General features: G+C 39.6%; 1 long non-coding RNA gene and 1 other non-coding gene across 2 annotated transcripts; both read left to right on the top strand.

Annotated features, from left to right (window-relative positions):
* Nucleotides 1-6870: 6870 nt before the first annotated feature.
* LOC134297730 (uncharacterized) lies at nucleotides 6871-9022 on the top strand. The gene is made up of 2 exons (XR_010004592.1): nucleotides 6871-7366; nucleotides 7730-9022. It is a non-coding gene; the product is annotated as an uncharacterized LOC134297730 (long non-coding RNA).
* Nucleotides 7784-7871, top strand: mir202 (microRNA mir-202). The gene has a single exon (NR_129910.1). It is a non-coding gene; the product is annotated as a microRNA mir-202 (primary transcript).
* Nucleotides 9023-23859: the final 14837 nt, after the last annotated feature.

The following is a 23859-nucleotide window of genomic DNA, read 5'->3' as shown; positions in this document are numbered from 1 at the left end:
GAGTATTAAATTGTTTCTAGTGTACACCCATTGCTAAAAAGCAATTTAATTCTCCTCGCATTTTCCTAATGACACTCTTTTCTCATTATCTGGTTGATCCCATCCTTCAGAACTTTGGACAGTCTGATAAAGATTTTAAATGTATTTGTCACAGCTTGCTAACCGTCTACCTATTTCTTCTGCTAGCTCACTTTCTCTCATTTTACATCTAATTTATAAAGTGACCCACTATGCTCGGTTTTGTCAAAACAGGTTTGGAGCAGTAGTTATTAGAAAATCCGAATGAACTTTCTTGTGTGACATATATCATTTCTGCTTATTACGGGGGTGGAAATTGCATAGTCCCCCAGATATGAATACACTGCACTTCCCAGTATGCCTCACAACTATCTATGCTACGTAGTGGTGTTGGGAATCCCATTCAGAGCCGGTCCAACAATGAGGTGAACTAAGTGGTCGCTTCGGGTGCAAAACATCTCGGGCACAGTCGAGACTGCTTTTTCTGTTGATTTGTTGTAAAATATGGTGTTTTGGTGCTTAATTTGTAAAATCTTAATGTAATTTGATGTTTAATAGGCTTTTCCTTAATCCCTCCTTATTATCCAACATTTTTGCTTATCCAACGCTTTTATTTTTCAGTGATTGGTTGGGGGGGGGGTGCCAAAATTCTGTTACCTACACTTGAAAAATACCTAGGGCCGGCTCTGATCCCAGTCCAACAGCCTTTGGCGGGCTGTATGACTCTCACTACTGGGTACCTAAGGCCACAATCCAGCACATTGTATATGCCCTTTACCTACCACAGACCTTCACTGTAGTTTTCCACTCTCTTGTTTAGCTGCTACAAGGTCTGTTAATTGGGGTTGATAGACTGCAAATTGGAGAGTGTTTGGTTGGTGTGTGTTTTCTGGGCTGTATGGCCATGTTCCAGAGCATTCTCTCCTGACGTTTCACCCACATCTATGGCAGGCATCCTCAGAGGTTGTGAGGTATATACCTCACAACCTCCGAGGATGCCTGCCATAGAAAACACACAACAACCCTGTGATTCTGGCCACAACACATGAAGAGTGCTCCTTACCTTCAATGGCTGTATAGAAGAGGGAGGCCCCTTTCCACACAGCTGAATAAAATCCCACATTATCTGCTTTGAAATGGAATATGTGGCAGTGTGGAATCAGATAACCCAGTTCAAAACAGATATTGTGGAATTTTCTGCCTTGATATTCTGGGATATAGGGGTACGTGGAAGGGTCCAGAATTTCAGAAGGTGTTTCTAGTTACCTGGTTGTATGATGAGCAACAGGAGCTGAAATGCCTGTGCCTGCACAACCATTAAAGCTACAGGAGCATGCTCCAGTTTTCAAACTGGCAACCCTAGAATGATAAAGGCATCTAGCAAGTCCAGTCATGAAAATGAGATGACTCATTGAACCCATCATCTCTCTATCAGGACTATTTTGCTTATGGAACAGCAAAATACAGGCAACTGTATTTGACTTCAGTGCTGCTGATGGGACAGTATTGCGCTGTAATGTATATTATCATTTATTGTATTGTTCAATGTGTTATGATTTGTTTTTTATATTCTGTTATGTTGTATTGTTCTGGGCATGGCCCCATGTAAGCCGCCCCGAGTCCCCATTGGGGAGATGGTGGCAGGGTATAAATAAATAATAATAATAATAATAATAATAATAATAATAATTATTATTATTATTATTATTATTATTATTATTATCTACTATCTTGCATCTTAAGCCAGCAGTAGCTGTTTTCCCCCAATACACCAGCAACCAGTATCATATTTGTACTCACTGGCTTAAATTACTGGTGGTTGATGGCTACTAGGCTAGTCCTTAGACTGCCACTTTGACTATAGTTGATTTTCCACATTTACTCCCTTAAGTTTTGCACATTTGATTACACTACATAACACATTTTTTGTTCCTGGGTTATAAATTGGTTCTATCACAAAAAGAAGGAGCCCCGGTGGCGAAGTGTGTTAAAGCGCTGAGCTGCTGAACTTGCAGACCGAAAGGTCCCAGGTTCAAACCCCGGGAGCAGCCTCTGTTAGCTCCAGCTCCTGCCAACCTAACAGTTCAAAAACATGCCAATGTGAGTAGATCAATAGGTACCGCTCCGGCGGGAAGGTAATGGCTCTCCATGCAGTCATGCCGACCACATGACCTGGAGGTGTCTTCGGACAACGCCGGCTCTTCGGCTTAGAAATGGAGATGAGCACCAACCCCCAGAGTCAGACATGACTGGACTTAACGTCAGGGTAAACCTTTACCTTATCACAAAAAGATGGGAAAAGTTTATTAAATTGCAAAAACTTTGTTTTTGCGGTCTGCAAAAAAAGGTTTAAAGTGGTATATGAAAGGTTAAAAATGGCACATTGAAAGTTTGAAAATGGCAGCCACACAAACAAAGTTTCTGGAGTAACTTTCAATGTAAGTAGTACCACACAATTAAACAGGAAATATAACACTTTCAAACCAGGAACAGAAAAGGTTTCCAATTTTGTTACATAGGCACCTTCCACACAGCTGAATAAAATCCCACATTATCTGCTTTGAACTGGGATATATGGCAGTGTGCACTTAGATAATCCAGTTCAAAGCAGACATTGTTGGATTGTCTGCCTTGATATTCTGGATTATAGGGCTGTGTAGAAGGGCCCCTTGTGATATTTAATAAATATTTTCTCTCTAAGGGCCCTTCCACATAGCCCTATATCCCAGAATATCAAGGCAGAAAATCCCACAGTATCTGCTTTAAACTGGGTTATCTGAGTCCACACTCAGATATTGTGGGATTTTCTGCCTTGCTTATTCTGGGATATAGGGCTGTGTGGGGCCACTTCTGAATTTAATCTAGGAATATCCCAGTTCCCAGGTCTTCTTTTAGGGCCCTTCTATATAGCCATATAACCTAGAATATCAAGGCAGAAAACCCCACAATATCTGCTTTGAACTGGGTTATCTGAGTCCACTCTGCCATATATTCCAGTTCAAAGCAGAAAATGTGGGATTTTATTCAGCTGTGTGGAAAGGGCCAGAGTTCTCAGCTAGGCACCCTTTTCTGCTGAAACTTTAGTACCCCCTGGATCCTAACTGTTGAACAAGTGACTACAGAAATGTTGCAGGCAAAGCAAATGGCCTTTATCAGTTCCAAGCTGTTGGCTTTGCTGTATCCATAACTCTTCTTTTATGACACAGTGTTTACACCCAAAAGCTCTCTGTTTCCCAAGGTTAGTCTTCCTGTTTCTCCCACATAGAGAGAAGAAAGATCATTTTGTCTCTTGCTATCCCCCTTCCCACCTCTCAGCCTTTTTGATATCTGTAGCACACACTTTTGCTATGCTATGTGAACTTTTCCCCTCTTGCCAAAGACCCTGGTTTTGACTTTTCTGATGAAGGCTAAATTTTCACTTCAAACAAAGATCAGCATAAGAGATTGGTAGCATGTATTGCATTCTTAAAAGTTTATTTAAGAAAGAATAGCTGTTATTTAAACTGAATATTTACAAAACAATTCTGGATGTAATCTGCTTTCTTGTTAAAAAGGAAAACAATGAAAATATAGCAAGCTGCTTGACTACTCATTTTATAGAGGTAAAATTAGCCTGACAAAATTTATTTCACGACGGAGTTCAATCTTCTATCTAGCTCATTGGTTCTCAACCTGTGGATCCCCGGGTGTTTTGGCCTACGACTCTTAGAAATCCCAGCCAGTTTACCAGCTGGGTTGTTGTGTGTTTTCTGGGCTGTATGGCCATGTCCCAGAAGTATTTTCTCCTGACGTTTCACCCACATCTATGACAGGCATCCTCAGAAGTTGTGAGTTTACCAGCTGTTAGTATTTCTGGGAATTGAAGGCTAAAACGTCTGTGGACACACAGGCTGAGAACCACCGGCTAGCTGATTTTTGCAGCATTGGCACTGAAAGAAAAATCATCTGATAATTAGCTGAGAAATAGCTTCCAGTCATCTCTAAAAGATTCAATATACTTTTGGCTACTTGTGCAAGACTTACCTCACCTAATTGTTTAATTTCCCATATGCCTAATGTTAGTTTTGTATGAAAAGTTTATTGAACCATGTTGAACTGTTGCCCTTGTAGGAAATTATTCCGATTCTTTCAATGCTATTTCTACCTCTGATATCATAGGATCTGTTAAGGAAGTAAATCCCAGGAATACATAAATAATTTCTGGGGAATCATAGTGGGGCCACATACTCATACATTAATAAAAAGTGGCTTTGTTCCATTGCAGCTCCCAGTGTGACTTCCCCAAAAATAAGACATTGTTTTATATTTATTTTTCCTCAGAAAGACACCCTATGGCTTATTTTCAGGAGATGTCTGATTTTTATATACATGGCCAATACTCAAGCCCTCAGACACAACCCTCAAGCCAAAAGGATTTCCTATCCTGGACAAATAGGCTACATCTGGAATCCATAAAATACACACTCAGAAGTAAGTGTCAATGTGTTCAATGGGACTTCTCCCAGGTAAATTGGTATAGGACTGGACTCTATGTTGGCTGAATTTTGATAGTATCCTCACACTCATTTATAATATTTTGGTCAAGTCAGAACGAACATTACTTCATCTTGTGGAATCTTGGGATTTGTAGTTTGTGGGGTTATTTGTGATGGTCTGCTAGGGAGCTCTAGTGTTGTCATTCAGAGTATTATGCAAAAGCTCTCTAGAAGATAAATCTTTATTATAGCCATATAATTCCAGAAGACAGAATTCCAGCTATCTCAGCAAGCTGTACATTACAGAAGCCATAACAGTTAAAGTCTACATCTGCTTTAATTTGGGTGTAGGCAAAGCGCATTCTCCCAGCCTCAGAGGAAAGCAATTGCAAACTTTCTCTGAATAAATACCCTACCAAAATAGGATGCCTCGGGGCATCTGTAAGATAAAAACAACTTGAAGCTACATAGCAGCATTCATATTTAGTTGTGTAGAGCAGGCGAAGGGGCTGTGTAGCATTCTAGAGATTGTAGACAGGAAATCCTACATTCCTCAAAGGCCCCTTCCACATAGAGTTGTATAAAATCAACATTGAACTGGATTACATGGTAGTGTGAACTCAGATAATCCAGATCAAAGCCTATATTGTGGATTATCTGCCTTGCTATTCTGGGTTATATGGCTGTGTGGAAGGGCCCATAGTCAACTCTTCTGGCAAGGGTCGAAGGGAGAGGCACATATTCCCTCTTTGTAAATGTTTCCTTTCTAAATACCTCTCCCCATAGTATGTCCAGGGCAAGTCAAGATATTTCATTATGTGAACAGAAAGGACAAAATGCATTTTCCTATCCCTTCCATGTGTAAAAACCAACCATGAAGCAAATAGTAGTTATAGGTTACATCTTCCACTATATTTGAGGGCAACAGGATAATGTAGAGGATGCAAAGCAGATTATGGAGGAATCTACTGGCACTCACTGTAAAATCCTTCAAAAACATATTTTATAAACTTCAATTTGAAGGGAAGACGGGATAAAGTCTTTTGGACCATTTGCTGCCATTTGTTCATACTCTGTGCCTAGGACCCAGTGCCCAGTCAATACAGCAGTGGCAACATTGGTACTTGTCTCATGGACACACACAGTGTCTCCTAGAATGCACAATCTCGCCTGTTTGCCTTTCTGCTTTCCTGCATGATCAAATAATTTTTCAGATGTAAGCAGGCAAGTACATGAGACAGGCAACCATGTCAACATCATGCAAAATCAGAAGGCTGGGGACCCTTCTACACTGCCATATAACCCAGACTATCAAAGCAAATAATCCACATTATCTGCTTTGAACTGGATTATCTGAGTCTACACTGCCATATATCTGGTTCAAAGCGAATAATCTGGATTTTATATGGCAGTGTAGAAGGGGCTTGGGAAGAATTTGGAAGAACTCAAGGAGATAAGAATGAAGACTGGCCTTTTCCTAGCACTTGTTTCTTGAGACAGCTGCTTCATATTGTCTAACAGCAAGGCCAGCATTACATTTTACCTTGCATTCACTCCCTGACTCACAGAGTATAATTCTGTAGATCACATATCCTTACATGAGCCATCACAAAATTTGTGATTATCACTCAGTTCTGTCATCCTCATTGGTAAATATAGCAGAAAGATGGAGATACCTCTTCCTAGGCCCCTTCCACACAGCTGAATAAAATCCCACATTTTCTGCTTTGAACTGGAATATATGGCAGAGTGGACTCAAATAACCCAGTTCAAAGCAGATATTGTGGGATTTTCTGCCTTGATATTCTGGGTTATATGGCTGTGTGGAAGGGCCCTTAAAAAAGACCTGGGAACTGGGATATTCCTAGATTAAATTACAATGGTGACAGGTGCCGAGGGCATTTTCTCTTTAGAAGACAGATATGTATGCACACCATCCTGGAGAACCTAGAGATTCTTAGGACCTTTGGCCTTCCAGATATTTTACACTATGGTTTCTTTCTAAAATTACTCTTATTTGTCAGGCTGGCTCAATTTTTTTAGTAATTGGAGTTCAAATATTTTGTGAATAGTGTAGTTAAAGGTTCTTGAATTATGCATGCTGACATCACCAATAAAAATCCAGCCAATGTTCCAAGCACTGTTCATGGAAGTCCCTTCCACACAGCCATATAACCCAGAATATCAAGGCAGAAAATCCCACAATATCTGCTTTGAACTGGATTATCTGAGTCTACTCTGCCATATATTCCAGTTCATAGCTGATTATGTAGGATTATATTCAGTTGTGAGGAAGGGCCTGAGCCACATTATAAAGAATAAATATATAAAACTACCATAAAGAATAAATATAAAGGATGATTCTTTGCAGCCTTGGCCTATTGTTGGGAACCCAAGGAGAGCCTGGATAAACAACGGAAGAGCCTTGAGATGACCATGATAGATGTGCTTGCAAAGGCGGGGAGACTTTGAAAAAGCAAAGGGATAATGAAGAACAACTTTGCCTGAACTCGAAGTCCTCTCCCAGGCTAACATTTTTGAAATTGCTGACGTCTACAAAAGAAAAACAGGAGATAAGTTGGGCATCCCAGGGCCCTGCCTTCTTGTTACTCCTATCACTCTCTCCTGTGAGCTGTACTCCCTTCTCCCGCTTTCAAGAGGAGAAAGTGACACTTTCTGAGCTTTCAGTACTTTGGGGAGTTTTTTTTTTGTATCTGCAGGTGCAGCCAAGACCTTGGCAAGTGACAGGCTGATTAGCTCATGTTGGAAAAACAGCAACACTGTCTTGTTAATTCTTCTTCAAGGTCTTGAGCAAAGCATAAATTCAGATGAAAAGGAAAGTGGGGTATTTAGAATCCCAGGCAGCAAATCAGGTAATACTTTCTCATATCCAAGACAGTAGGAGCTGATGAAGCAATGCTTTGCCTGACCTTTCAATGGGATGGTTCTTCTAATGCTTGCCTACCTATAGAATTTTCCTGTTCTGTGCCTCTCTTAGAGAAAGAAAATTCAGGATCTTCTAAATTTTAGCAAGAATATTTTGCCTCCCCTGAACTTGGTAGGAAGCAGCTATTGCCAGTTCTTTTTGTTTGGTTGTTAGATCTAAAGTCTGATGTTGTGTTTTTAATGCCTTTGTATGATGCAGTGGATGGATCCTGAATAGCTTCATTAGAATGTAGCATGTGTTATAATACAATGACCACACATGTATATATTTCCTGTATCTTTTTTTTTAGGTGGCTTGTCATGTCAACATCTGTGGAAGCTGCTGAGATTTTCATCAATTTCTGCTCATTGTTCCTTTTTCCTATGCATATACTTCTTTGAGAATCTGATCTAAAGAGGCATACGGCATGGGAAAATGGGGCAATTGAGGTATTCCTCCACCATCCGACTCATCTTCATGAATCAGCTTTTGAAGGTATTGCCATTTGAAGTTAACACCTGCTAAATGGACTGGACAGTTTTTTTTGGGTTTTTTTGTTGTTGTTTTTTTTGCAAAGTGTATATTTCAGCCTTGCATGTCAGTACTTTTTGCATCTCACTTAGCTTTTATGTGAATGGCTATTTACAAATGCTTTCTTAAGTCTGCATAAATGTCTTCATATTGTCTGTAGACATATATTATGACTTGCATAGAAGACTGTCAATCCTTTTAACAGCTTCTTAGCAAGCAAAGTTCAGCAGGAGCAGTTTATCCTTCCATAAGCGCTTGCTGATATAAAACTAACAGCAATTGTTCATGTCTACCAATGCAACATAAATGTAATGGAGGAGAATGTTATGTTGTTATTTGCTCATCACAAGCCACAAAATTAATTTCTTCTTTGTTTCCTCCACAGGCTATTTTTCATGCAATGCTCATTGTTTAAAGACAAGTTGCATTAGCGGATTCTTTCATTGCTTTTCACCCTGAGTCCTCTCGGGGAGATAGGACAGAATATAAATAAAGTCTAAGTATTATTATTTCATGTTTTTGTCTTTTTTTTAAGCCAAGGAAAACCATTTTATAAGGTTACAATTATAATTATAATATGATTCTATAGGATAAAAAGAGAGGAAAGGAAAGTGTGTCCAGTAAATAATGTACCAAAAATTTCCAGGCCTCCAAACTGTATAAGTTAGGTATTTTTAAGTGTGTCTTAAATCTGCATTCCTAAGCATGCTCAAACCTACTTAGCGACATTCAGAGCATGTACAGAGTTACACTGTGACTTGGTTAGCAGTTAGTTTGAGTGCATACTTCAAATGAATAGTAATCCAACTTTATGCATGTTACCATTAAAGCCTATAAATTTCCATGGTCTTTACTTCTTGCTATGCCTAGCTAGGATTGTTGTGCAATGGATCTAATATTTTTTATTTAAAACTATACATGAAAATATATTGAATTTGAATATGCATTGTAATGATATCCAAAAAGTCCAAAATAGTTATTTCAATGGTTCTGTTGACTTTCATGTGATGTGTAACTGGCTGCTTTGTTTATTTCTTTTGAGATGTTGAACAATAAAATTAATCTATCTGGAGTTATGTATCTTGCTTATTTTCCATTAGAATCAGTTGAATAAATTGCAGGTTGGGAAGAAAACAATCTATGTGCCAGGTTTTGTTGGTTTGGGTGGTGAACCCATTCTGGGTTTTAATCAAATGTGTAAAGCAGCTATTCACTATACTGCACCTAATTTGGGTTCAGCACAAGAGCCCTTCCACACAGCCATATAACCCAGAGTATCAAGGCAAATAATCCACAATATCTGCTTTGAACTGGGTTATTTAAGTCCACACTGCCATATAATCCAGTTCAATGTGGATTTTATATAGCTGTGTGAAAGGGGCCTGAATAACTCCCTTCAAATGTGGACTAAAACTCAGGACAGATTCACTACAGTGTTGGCATAGAGGCCATCAGCCACCACTGATGCCTGTTGTGTCCTCCTTTTGCTTTAACCTGACTAAACAATACATTTGTGGTATTTTTCAAAGCATTTAGTTGATTTTACAGTGCTTTTGCATCATTTTAAATCTAGGTGCCTGAGCAGAATAATGCACACATAAACTAATGTTGCTTAAAAAAAAATGGTTCCAGAGCAATAAAATAAAAGCATACAATTTGTGCTCTTAAGAGAGCTTGCATGTTATAATTGTAAACAACAATGGTATATACTATAGTATTTGGTATCTGTCGTCCAGTGCTAAACATGAACAAAATTCAAATTCTTAAACCTCGTGGATGTTATGCAGTGTTAGATGCTCTTAAATCCTGTTTAAACAAGTAGGATTCAAGTGAATACTTTGGCTGGATCTACACTGCCTATATCCCTGGATCTGATCCCAGATTATCTTCTTATCCCAGATTATCTGGCAGTGTAGACTCATATAATCCAGTTCAAAGCAGATAATATGGGATCAGATCCTGGGATATAGGGCAGTGTACATCCAGCCTTAAACAGATATATGCAATGGAAAATTTAGATGCCCTGATCAGAATTTGCCTACCTAGAAATGTTTTATGTTCACTTAAATCCCATAAAGAAATAAGTCACTGGAATCTGAACAAACTGAACACAGAATTGTAAATTAATGCCAAGGCTGGAAAAATTACATTTTGAGCTATGACTCCCCAAAACTTTCAGTTATTGTCTATGCTAGCTGGTGGATTCTGGGAGTTGTTGTGCAAAAAGTAATTTTTTGAAGCTCTGTCCAAATGAATACATGGAATCTAAGGTGTGGAGCTATAACACTGGCATATACATTTGTTATTGGCAAATGCAGCATGCCTTTAACAACAGAAGAATAGGAGGAAATTGAATAGGTAAAACTTTTTTCAAGAAAGAGAATTCTTGATTGATTTACAAGGAGGGAGAATGTATGCCTTTAGCAGCTTCCTAAAGAAACAAAAATAAATGTTTTCACAATTATTCTTCAGCTAGTTTGTGCAACTGTTGAATTTTCTTACTGCATAACTGTTAAACTGCAAAGTCCTGTAGGGAAGGTAACAATCCTCTAATATGTTGTCGAAGGCTTTCATGGCCGGAATCACGGGGTTGTTCTGTATTTTCCAGGCTATATGGCCATGTTCCAGAAGCATTCTTTCCTGACGTTTCGCCCACATCTATGGCAGGCATCCTCAGAGGTTGTGAGGTATATACTCACAACCTCTGAGGATGCCTGCCATAGATGTGGGTGAAACGTCAGGAGAGAAAGCTTTTGAAACATGGCCATACAGCCCAGAAAACACACAACAACCCAATCCTCTAATAAAACAGACCAAGAGGTAATACTTCATAAATAGTGTGTAAAATGCAATCTACTCCAAAGTCATCCTGTATTAAGGAGCATTGAGGTCAGTAACCATATAGAATAACAGCTGAACCACAGTGGATCAAGGGAAACTTTTATTTTCTTGAGATTATTGAAATAATTTTAGCATATGTAATTTTCTGAAATGTGTATTCTGGGACTTGTAATAGTTCAGAGATACAATTTTAGACCAGTTTGCTAAGAATTTCTTCAATAAGTTAATAGATTGATGTCTCAGAGTTACCAGCTCTGTGTGTGGAGTCATAAATCCCAAATATCTCATGCATTCCCACAAATCTGCTAAAGCTCTCCTAATAAGGAATAACTGTGTAAAAGCCAAGTTTCAGAGGTGCCGAGCAAACAAAGAGATGTCCCCTAATTAGAAGTAAAAGCTAAAATCAGTTGTATAAACAGTCTCAGGTTGTTTTTAATTGTAGTTAAGCAAAGCAAAACAACATCTAAGGACTCTTCAGTAAATAACTAAAGGAAGAGTCAGGTAAGACAGAGAACCCGTGGGGAATATCCAGATGTTGTTTGATCCTAGCTCCTGCTGGCATGGACAATGGTCAGGAATGATGGGAGCTGGAGTAAGAACAACTAGAGACCTCAGTTTACCCACCTCTGCTTTAAAGAGTTGCATAGAAGAGGGGGTTGAATAGCCCTCGCTCAATTTAGCACAGCCAGAGATTTAAATAAAAGCAGTACCTAAAGGTTCAGAGTCTTAGATTATTTCTGAATTTCAATACTCTTGAAGACTTTGATTGCTAAAATTGCTCACAGAGATATACACATGTTGATGCATTGCTACTTTCCCAGCTATATCTCTACAAAATAGCACTCTACAAATGAATTATAAAGCAATCAAAACTCACAGAGAGCAAGACTATGCTGGCTAAGGAACCCTGGCAGTTGTGGCCACCTGCAAGTAATATTCCCAAACTCTGCTATAGATCAAGAGTGGATAAAATTCAAGCTTGCAGGGTCTGTCCGGTTTTTAACCCAAGCTTCAAGCTTCACTCACAGTTGCCAAATGCATTGTAAAGCTTCAGATGTAAAATTATAGAAAAAGATGCCTCTGGGCATACATTACACTCAAGAATTCCCGGGTATTAAGCTATGCTATACCTTGTTATGGTTAAAGGTATTCTGAGTTGAAAATCTTGGCTGTTCTCTCACAACAAGATTTCATTTGATCTTGGAAGCTAAGCAGGGCCAGGCCTGGTTAGTACTCGGAAGACAGACTGACAAGAAATATCAGATTATGTAAGCTATATTCAGAAAACGATAGCAAAGTATTCCTTGCCTTAAAAAATCATTGGGTCTCTGTAGGTTCACAGGCAACTCGAAGCCACATGACTACAAACACATGTACACAAACATAGGGATAAGAAGCTCAAGATGCAAAGTTGTTGATCTCACATTTCCTCCACTGAACACTTCAAAAGGAAGGAAACCAGTACAAGCAATCTCCTAGTTATGAACTACATAGGTTCTATAGGTTTGTTTTTAAGTTGAATTTGTTTGTAAGTCAGAACAGGTACATTTTAAGTGTAACTTTAACACACACATACACACACTGCATGCATTGGATAGCATAGAGAAGGCTATGATGTTTGTTTTGCTGTCTGTGTCCCTTTCAGAAGATTTCATTTTACTTTCTGTCCTTGTGATCATTGGATTTGGGAAAAAATTGGCTTGTTGTGGAAACAAGATTGATAATAAAGCTTCAGTGGAGACACCTTTTCCGCAGGATCACTCTTCCAGGAGTTAATGCCCCTTCCAATGGGTAGATTTCTCTTACGTCCTGTTGCCTCACTCCCCGCCCCCTGTTCTTAACTATGAGTCATTTGTAAGTCAAATGTTTGTAACTTGGGGACTGTCTGTAAAGTATTTTCCTTTCATTCTGTAATCTCTCTACATAGGAAACATATATGGTGTTAACACATTTTCCCATCATTTATACATTGTTTATCAAATGTTAGGGATGTGGCTTGACTACAGCTTCCATTATCCCTCACCATTTGTTATCTATCTGGAGCTGATGAGATTTGGAGCTCAACATAATCTGTATGTTGTTAAATTGCTACTTTTATCCATTCCTGCAAGCGTAACAAATGCAGTGGTGATGGGAAATGCAATCTGCAACATCTAAGAAACACACATTCACACACATGATGTAGAACATTATGAAAACATTGTTTTCTTCAATAATAAATAAAAATTACCCCCCAAAAGCAACAAAGGACACATTGGCCTTATCATTTGCATGGCACTCCTTCAGCTACTTGAAGGTGCCTAACACTTCTCTTAATCTTCTCTCCTCCAGGCTAAACACACACATCTAAAGGTGCAAATTTCTGTTGTGCTTGCATCAAAGAGAGAATTTCAGAAAGTCCTTCTTCATCAGATCTGCAGGCCATGAAATAAATGTTTTGTTATACTTTCTGTGTGTGCCAAAATTCCTTCTGTTACATAAAACACCTTATTGTGAAAAAAAGGGATATGAAAAAAGCGACTGACTGATAGTTACCAAAGGAGCAAGAGACTAGAAAGCCAGCATGGTTTGGTTGTGCTTTGAATTGCAACACTGTAGACCAGGGTTCAAATCCCCACTCAGCCATGCAAACCCAGGCCCCTTCTACACTGATAATCCACATTATCTGGTCCGAACTGGATTATATGAGTCGACACCAGTGTTTCTCAAACTGTACTCCAGGTGTTTAGGACTTCAGCACCCAGAAATCCCAGCCAGCTCACCAACTGTTAGAAATTGTGGGAGCTAAAGTCCAAAACATCTGGAGGAGCACGGTTTGAGAAACTCTGGTTTACACTGCCATACAATACAGTTCAAAGCAGATACTCTGGATTTTATATGACAGTGTAGAAGGGGCCCCACTAGGGGACCTTAGGCAAGTCCCACTCTTTCAGCCTCAGGGGAAGGCAATGATAAACCTCCTCTGAACAAATCTTGCCAAGAAGAACCTAGGATAGATTAACCACGAGTAGGAGGTGACAACACAAACTACTTGTCTGCTGTGTTGTCAAAGGCTTTCATGGCCAGAATCACAGGGTTGTTGTGTGTTTTCCAGGCTGTATGGCCATGTTCCAGAAGCATTCTCTCCTGATGTTTAGCCCACATCTATGGCAGGCATCCTCAGAAGTTGTGAGGTATATTGGAAAAAAACAGAGATATATAAACCTTCCTTGCTTAGTTTTTTCCAATATCACAACTTCTGAGCATGCCTGCCATAAATGTGGGTGAAATGTCAGGAGAGAATGCTTCTGAAACATGGTCATACAGTCTGGAAAACACACAACAACCCTACTTGTCTGCTGTTGTACACCCCAATCAAAAGGACGGGTGGGGATTATATCACCCTTTAGATGTTAGTAAACTACAATTCCCAGCATCTCTACTCAGCACATGGTGAGGAAGTTGTATGGTAAGGAATGCAACTCAACAAATTCTCATTGTTGTTGTTAATGACGATGATGTATGCTTTTCAGTTGCTTCAACTTATGCCAACCTTACCCCAATAGGTACATTCATACTGTAAAATTAAAGCAGTTTGGCACCACTTAAACTGCTATGGTTCATAGAATCATAGAATCATAGAATAGTAGAGTTGGAAGAGACCTCATGGGCCATCTAGTCCAACCCCCTGCCAAGAAGCAGGAAATCGCATTCAAAGCACCCCCGACAGATGGCCATCCAGCCTCTGTTTAAAAGCCTCCAAAGAAGGAGCCTCCACCACAGTCTGGGGGAGAGAGTTCCACTGCCGAACAGCTCTCACAGTGAGGAAGTTCTTCCTGATGTTCAGGTGGAATCTCCTTTCCTGTAGTTTGAAGCCATTGTTCCGTGTCCTAGTCTGCAGGGCAGTAGAAAACAAGCTTGCTCCCTCCTCCCTATGGCTTCCCCTCACATATTTGTACATGGCTATCATGTCTCCTCTCAGCCTTCTCTTCTGCAGGCTAAACATGCCCAGTTCTTTAAGCCTCTCCTCATAGGGCTTGTTCTCCAGACCTTTGATCATTTTAGTTGCCCTCCTCTGGACGCTCTCCAGCTTGTCAATATCTCCCTTCAACTGTGGTGCCCAAAATTGGACACTGTATTCCAGGTGTGGTCTGACCAAGGCAGAGTAGAGGGGGAGCATGACTTCCCTGGATCTAGACGCTATTCCCCTATTGATGCAGGCCAAAATCCCGTTGGCTTTCTTAGCAGCCCCATCACATTGCTGGCTCATGTTTAACTTGTTGTCCACAAGGACTCCAAGATCTTTTTCACATGTACTGCTGTCTAGCCAGGTGTCCCCCATTCTGTATCTTTGATTTCCATTTTTTCTGCCGAAGTGAAGTATCTTGCATTTGTCCCTGTTGAACTTCATTTTGTTAGTTTCGGCCCATCTCTCTAGTCTGTCAAGATCGTTTTGAATTCTGCTCCTTGCTTCTGGAGTGTTGGCTATCCCTCCCAGTTTGGTATCATCTGCAAACTTGATGATCGTGCCTTCTAACCCTTTGTCTAAATCATTAATAAAGATGTTGAACAGAACCGGGCCCAGGACAGAACCCTGCGGCACTCCACTCGTGACTTCTTTCCAAGATGAAGACGACGCATTGGTGAGCACCCTTTGGGTTCATTCGCTTAGCCAATTACAGATCCACCTAACCATAGTTTTGTCTAGCCCACAAAGTTCAATGCTATGGAATCATAAAAGCTATAGTTTTGTGACCCACAAGCAGTTTTTGGCAGAGAAAGCTAGAGACCCTGTAAAACTACTATGACCATGACTCAAATTCATTGAGCCATGGAGTTAAAGTGTTTGAAACTGCATTAATTCTACACTGTAGATGTATCCAGGATTTTCTTGGCAAGATTTGTTCAGAAGAAGTTTGCATCTAAAGGATCACACAGTTCCCACCTCTGCAACAGAGCTTTGCAGCACATGCAGAAGGCTTTTATCTTATAAAACCACAGTATTTTGTCTTCTTGAAGTCAGGGTCCTTCCACACACAGTCATATAACCCAGAATATTAAGGCAGAAAATCCCACAATATCTGCTTTGAACTGAGTTAACTGAGTCCACAATGCCATATATTCCAGTTCAAAGCAGAAAATGGGGGATTTATTCAGCTGTGTGGAAGGGGCCTCAGACCTTTGGTATTACAATACTCAGGACTTAAGGGACCAAAGTACTGGCAGTCTAAGAAGTGGAGACAGTAATACCACTTCCCCTGTACCCATTTCTTCACTGGTGTCCCTATAGTAGTAGAAAAAGTGATTCCACTTTGGAGTTTAGTTCAGATTTTAACATATTTAAAGGCCTAGATTCAGCACCCTTTTTTAAAAGCCCCTTTCAAGTTCAGACTAAAATCTGGAGCCAATTTACTGCCCCCAAACACAACTAGGTAAGCCGTTGCCCATTGGTTTCTTTAATTTGAGTTTCTCTGCAACCTTCTTACTACTTGTGTGGGTGGGATAGTTTTCCCCCAGCAGCAATCAAACCTCCTTGCAATCCAAAATAATATTGGTTTTTTTTCATGTCAGGAGTGACCTGAGAAACTGCAAGTCACTTCTAGTGCACTTGCAGAATTGGCCGTCTGCAAGGACGTTGCCCAGGGGATGCCCAAATGTTTTGATGTTTTATCATCCTTGTGGAAGACTTCTCTCATGTTCCTGCATGGGGACGTGGAGCTGACAGAGGGAGCTCATCCACGCTCTCCCCGGATTTGAACTTCAGGTCAGCAACCCAACCTTCAGGTTAGCAGTCCTGCCGGCACAAGGGGGCTCCAGCATTGAATTGTCAAATTATGACACATTAACTGTACAAAAGTCCTGCTTCTGGAAGAGATTGATAATGCTGTTTATTGTAATAAGGATTGACAGAGCTGTCTCCCACAAGGACATAGGTATGGGGACTGTTGTGTATTCATCTGCACCAAACTTTACCACAACCGCATGGCTTGTCTCTGAGATTAAAAGATACCACCTTGCTTTCCAACAGACTTCAGGCTTGGCACCTTTCTTTTTACACCACTGCTGTGAATATCAAATTAATTGCTCCTGAGTTACCAGACACAAAGTCTGATCCATAAAGTTTAAACATCAAAATACTTCAGACTTGATGCTTGTTGGACCTTATCTTTCACACCCTTAAGGTTTTTGATCTGGGTCAGAGTTCTTATCTCTGTACTGCTATTACATTCCGACCATCACCACTAGCTTATGCTTCTATATACCTTTGTTGTGCATTCTATATATATCCAGCTATCTATTTGTAACTCCATCAGTACATCTGAAGGAGCACGTTGATATCCACAAATGCTCATATTACAATAAACCAGAATAAATCTAAAATCAGCCCCAGCAGATGGCAAAGGGATGCACAGCGCCTGCTCCTTTAATCCTTTAATTTCCACAAGTTGACTTTTCTCTGGCCCTTGAGTAACAGCCTTCATCTGATAAAATTCCCACTTCAGAATAATTGGCAAAGGCATCGGGATCCATGTCCTCCTTTAATCTTTTTTACTCTTGTTCAGCACTCAGTGGAAGAAATTGTTTAAAACCAAAGCTATGGCCCAAATGCAACTGAACAATGATTCTGTCATCTCTCCATTACATGATGAAGGTAGCACTCTGGAGCAGTTTGGGTTGAAAGCAAGTCCTACAGGAAATCATTTCTAAGTAATCGGATTTGGAACTGCACTAAAGTCATACCATCCCACGGGCTTTGCTGCTTTCTTTTCAGAGTGATTTGCCCATTCAAGCACAAGCTATTTAGTCACCACTTGTTCAAGAACAATAACCTGGTGGATTTCTTATAGCAACAAGATGAGATGCAGGCTTTCAAATGTGCATCCCTATTTCTCCATTTGTGTTGCAGATGGCTATGCATGTGTTCTCACCATTAAATTGCATGAACAAAGAACAATGATATGGATGTCTCAGAGGAGGCAAGAGCATGTGAGACAATCAGCTAAACATCAGTGAAGATTAAAACAGTACGTATTTCAAATGCAGCCCAAAAATTACTAGAATCAATATGATTGCTTGATAAACCATTTTTGATCACAACCTGGAATAGCTTTTGAAAGGACTGTAAATCCCCAGGCCAATATGAGCATGACCTCGTTGATGGAGTATGGGAAACCTAGTGCAGGAAACAGGGATACTCAACCAGTAAAGGGTAGCTCCTAGGATTTCAAAACAGCATCCTAAACTCACAAACCCAAAGTTCGGATTTGTGTATGTTCTTCTCGAGAACTCTCACAATCCCTGTCACATTCCAGGCTAAAACTGTAAGCCAGACCAAAGGGGCCGCATAGCCTGCTAGTTCAAGGTCTTCTGATAATCACTATGCCAACCTGTTCTCAGTACCAGAGACACAGTAAGAACATTATCTTTGCTTTCTTGGATAGAAGTCAGATCAGTTTTACTGTTTTGTATCACAGTTGTTGGCATTATTCTTTCTGTGCCAACAAAGTTCTAAATTCCTTGAGTACTGGTTCTTATATAGCCAAAACAATCCCATCCACAAACAGGAGCGAGACATTTCGGTGTGCTCAGAAAACCAGAAGGTCTGCAGAAGTACAAAAAATGATGGGGGAATACATTAAGGGAAGGAGGGAATCACACAAAACACCCCAATAAAGTACAAGGAGAGCATATGGGAAGCTGACTGGCCATTGGAGGGGGTAATTGGAACAGTCATGAACTCAAGCCATTCACACTGCATAGTTTTGTTGCATTTTCCACTCCATCTCCTAATTTCCATTGTTTAGAAGTACTGGAGTATCTCTAAATGATTTTTATAACATTACAAATATGAAACTTGAGACGCATGTAGCCAGCTAAGCAACATCAGAGTGTAGTCAGAATGATAATGTATTAATGAACAGAAAAGATAAGTTAGGAGAGGCTGAATAATAATAATAATAATAAATAAATAAATAATCATGATCATAATAATTTATTTATATTCTGCTCTATCTCCCCGAGGGGACTCAGAGTGAATTACAACATACACAGGTGGGCAAACATTCAATGCCTTCAATACAGTGGAATAACAATGACAAAGGTAAAGGCTTCCCTTTTCATCTCCAGCTTTCTGGAGATGGTGCTCAACTCTGGCCATGGGGATGTGCTCTTGTTCCATTTCCAAGACTCGGGATGGCTAACAAAATACAGCAAATATAGACAATACATAAATCTAAAACAATAAAACCATAGAATTGCAATCACACACATACATAATTACAACGTAAAACATTTAAATTCATGAAATTCAGTCATAGCTGTGGATAAAAACAAGTTGTTTTGATTGAAACAGCCCAGTGTCGATGTGATCCCAGAGTAAGTCCTCGGACTGATCTTTAAAAATCTACATAAGATCAAAGGCTTGCTTTAAAAGACATGTTTTTAAGCTGAAACTGAAGGCTTGAAGCTAGCCTGATCTCTCTAGGGAGGGCATTCCACAGCCAGGGCACCACCACCGAGAAGGCCCTCTCTTTCATCCCCACCAACTGTATTTGAGACACTGAGACATCAACTGTATTTGAGACCAAGAGAAGTGCCTCCCCAGCAGATCTCAATGTCCGTTATGTGAGGGGAAGTCATAGGGAGGAGGGAGCAAGCTTGTTTTCTGCTGCCCTGCAGACTAGGACATGGAACAATGGCTTCAAACTACAGGAAAGGAGATTCCACCTGAACATCAGGAAGAACTTCCTCACTGTGAGGGCTGTTCGGCAGTAGAACTCTCTCCCTCGGACTGTGGTGGAGGCTCCTTCTTTGGAGGCTTTTAAGCAGAGGCTGGATGGCCATATGTTGGGGGTGTTTTGAATAAGATTTCCTGCTTCTTAGCGGGGGGGGGGGGGGGTTGGACTAGATGGCCCATGAGGTCTCTTCCAACTCTACTATTCTATGATTCTATGAGCATACAGATGCAGAGTTGTTGTTCTGCTCCACAGTAGCACAAGGCGGATTCCTCCAGGTAGTGCCATCTTGCCAGGTTGTCTTTTGTTCTGCCCACTCCACTTCTGAGTCCTATAGCCCTACTCAGCTTAGCTAATGCACAGAGATGCAGTCCAACAACATCTGGAGGGCCACATAATTCTCAACCCAGGGCTAGGCACTTGACACACAAAAGCACACCCTTAACACTATCAAGTGTGACAAAATATAACACACTCAGGCCCCTTCTACGCTGCCATGTAAAATCCAGATAATCTGCTTTGAACTGGGTTATATGGCAGTGTAGACTAAAATAATCCAGTTCAAACCAAATAATGTGGATTATCTGCTTTGATAACATGGAATGTATGGCAGTGTAGAAGGGGCCTAAATTGAGTCTTTTGTGCTTTGCTCATATTGTGAGAAGAGATGATGATGATGATAATAATAATAATAATAATAATAATAATAATAATAATAATAATAATTTTACATTTGGAAACAATAGACATTGACAAAATTACAATCTGCCAGCTGCAAAAGGCCACCCTGCTGGGATCTGCGCGCATCATCCAAAAATACATCACACAGTCCTAGACACTTGGGAAGTGTTCAACTTGTGATTTTGTGATATGAAATCCAGCATATCTATCTTGTTTGCTGTGTCATAATAAAATAATAATTTTACTCCATCTCCCCGCAGGGACTCGGGGCGGCTTACAAATACAAAACAAGCATACATACAATAACATCAAATACCGAAAACGCACGAATGAAAATTAAAACATACGATAAAATCATAACCATTAATAAGACAAAGTTAAAACGCAGCAATAAAACATAAGGATGGGCTGGTCAAAAGTGCACTAAGTGAGACTTGTAAACATGGAGAAAGTTAAAAGTGATATAAGAACATGGGGGAGAACCCAAAAGTGAGTTGAACCCTGAGGCTATATCAAGAAATTACCCATGTGGATGCAACCGATCAGGGATAACCATTAGCATAAGAATTTAACATTCAAGTGGGTGGTACTTATTCAAAAACCTGTATGAACAGCCAAGTTTTCAGGCTTTTCCTAAACCCTTCCAAGGTGGCAGCTAGCCTAATTTCCCTTGGGAGTGTGTTCCAGAGATGAACTACTAGAAAAGATGGTAATGTTTGGCAAAGTGGTGAGCAGTAGGAAAAGAGGAAGATTGCATTTATTTATTATTTATTTGCGGTATTTATATACTGCCCTTCTCAACCCCAAAGGGGACTCAGGGCGGTTCACAGTGTTGGCAACAATTCACTGCCCTCAATAAAAAAGTATAAAACATCAAAGTTGACCCTCCCCTAATAAAACATTAAACATTATTAAGCACATCACATAAAATAACATCATATATCACACAAAGACATAGATATGGTCCATAAACAGTCATATGGGTCATTGCACTTTCAACTCTCAGTTTTAAAAGTTTAAAATATGATGGATATTCCAGATGGATAGACTCAAACAAGGAAGCCATAGCTGAGTTTGCAAGACTTGAACAGATTTGTTGATGATAGAGGGACTAGGTCCCCTTCTACACTGCCATATAATCCAGATTATCTGGTTTGAACCGGATTATCTGAGTCTACACTGCAATATAATCCAATTCAAAGCAGATAATCTAGATTGTATATGGCATTGTAAAAGGGGCCTAGGATTTCTCTCCTTCATGGGATCACCAAAGTCAAACTGAATGCTGCGTGGTTAAGTTGCCAACATTTCAGAAAGTTCAGACCCATGAATTGAATGAATCTACAATACCTGAAGTCAGGAGTTCACTTCAATAAGTGTTCAGGCTTTCCAGCAGATGGCACTGGAGACTTGGCTCTGGATTTTATACAGCTGTGTGAAAGGGGACTGAGTGTGAAGAAATTAAAATTAAATTAGTACCAGATTATGCTAAATATGGAAAATATACTGATTTTGCCATGTTTTCTATGACAGATGACCATAATGGCCAGAAGGTCAATCTGCTACTTTTAGGTGATATAACAGTTATAGCTCTAGGATTTGGATCATATATAGTCAGATAGTAGATTATCTATACTGTCTTTGACAACTGGAGTTTGTAGTGTGGGGGCAGCCTATGACAACAGCTCAGAAAAATCAATTGTTAAAAAATATGATAATTTAGCCTTCATATAGAGCTAATTCCAGACCTACCACAACACCAATCTCTTCTGTTCCTCACTGACTAGCAACTCCTTTCGGGGCTTAATTCTAGATCCACACAGGCTAGAGGTTCATAAATGTAATACCTATGGCTGGTATAAGAATAAATTCAGATCCACTTATAAGTAGGAATTTTTCTTGTACATAGCTTGAACTGTGGTGGTCCTGTAAAAAGGCCATGAACTACTGGAAAAGAATACATGAAGAATGCCAGAATATTCTAAAAATGAAATTCCCTAAAAAGCCTGAATATTATTTACTAGGACTAATGGATAAGGAGATGACCCTTGACCTGAACAAAGACATTCTATTTACATATATGAATACCGCTGCCAGAATCACCAATGCGAAATATTGGAAATCTGAGAAGACACATGGAATAGAGGAATGGATAAGCAAATTATTAGAGATTAAAGATATGGACAAAGTAACCTTCCTCATGAGAAAGAACTTGGGAAATCCCATTAAACAGACAAATTGGGAAATTATTGAGGAGTATTAAAAAAATAAAAGATTGATGGGAACAACAATAAAACTATTAAACAAATCGAAGGGGAAATGTCTTCCAGAAATATTCCAGGAAGGACAGGAGTGAGAGAGAAAAAAGATTTAAACCACCAAGGACTAGAAGGAAGTCAAACAATTTTATTTTTATTTGTACATTTTTTTATCTATACATATCTTTTTTATCTTTCTCTTTTTTTCTTTTTTTCCCTTTCATTTTAATTCAATCTTTCCTATACATATTATTGTTCTCACTCTTTCCATGTTTAGGAATATTTAATAAAATTATCATAAAAAAAGAAATGAAGCTACTGTTCCTTACCAAAAAGATAGACAATATATCATTGCCTCCACCTTACCAAAACAATGCTTTACAAATATAACAGAAGCCTTTCATGGGGAATACTACTTATTAACAGAATATACTGCACAACAACTTTGTTGTCAGCTCACAATGTTGGATAAGGTAAACTAAGTTACTTTCTTAATAGATGCTTGCTTAGATGCTTAAACAATCTGTACCTTAGCTTTCACACAAATCACACCATCTCTATTTCCCTCCATTAGTATCTATTTTGATCACAAGTTGACCAGTGTACCATTGTATGACCACGTTCTTAATAATGGAAAACAATTGAGTACTACCTTTGCTCTGAAAAGACAACACAGACCCAGACATTTTGTGGGAAGTCTAAGGGACCTTCCAGACAGTTCCAATATCCCAGAATCTGATTCCAGGTTTTCTACTTTAGATTGAACTGCCAGATAACCTGGAATATACAAAAAACCTGGGATCAGATCCTGGGATATAGAGACTGTCTGAAAGGACCCACTGACAGCAGGAGTGAGGGACTGGGGTTGGAGGAAATAGAAGAGAAAGAGGGGAAAATATAAAGTTAAAGAATCATGCCTGCAGGCAAATCACCCCTGAAGGCCAAATATGGCAGTGGTCAGACTTAAGTAAAACTTGTTTTCCTGAGCAAACCTAGTGCAAAATGCATCTCCTCAATGCAAACCATACTGGCTGGAGGGCAAATTCTTTTCCAACTAGATGTGAAGCAATCTGTCTAGTCTTTCTGAAAGAAGAGGTATTAAGACAGGATCTACAATGCAAAATACAATGCAATGCAATGCAATGCAAAATAGCTGGACAAATCACCGTTTTGTCTGGAGTTAAATGGAGTCATTAAAACCTTGTTAGGAACAAAGGCTGGGCCTAATTTTATCACTGACAGGCTTGTAAAAATCTGGAGTTTTTCAGGAGGCCTGACACAGCCAAGGGGAAAAGAAAAGAGCAAAGCAATCCCACTAATTTTACTGAGACTCCTTCTACACTGCCATATAAAAACCAGATTGTCTACTTTGAACTGGATTATATGGCAGTGTAGACTCATATAATCCTGTTCAA

The sequence above is a fragment of the Anolis carolinensis genome, chromosome 3 (assembly GCF_035594765.1).
Source record: "Anolis carolinensis isolate JA03-04 chromosome 3, rAnoCar3.1.pri, whole genome shotgun sequence".
NCBI classification, from domain to species: domain Eukaryota; kingdom Metazoa; phylum Chordata; class Lepidosauria; order Squamata; family Dactyloidae; genus Anolis; species Anolis carolinensis.
This window is presented reverse-complemented; position numbering and strand designations above follow the sequence as displayed.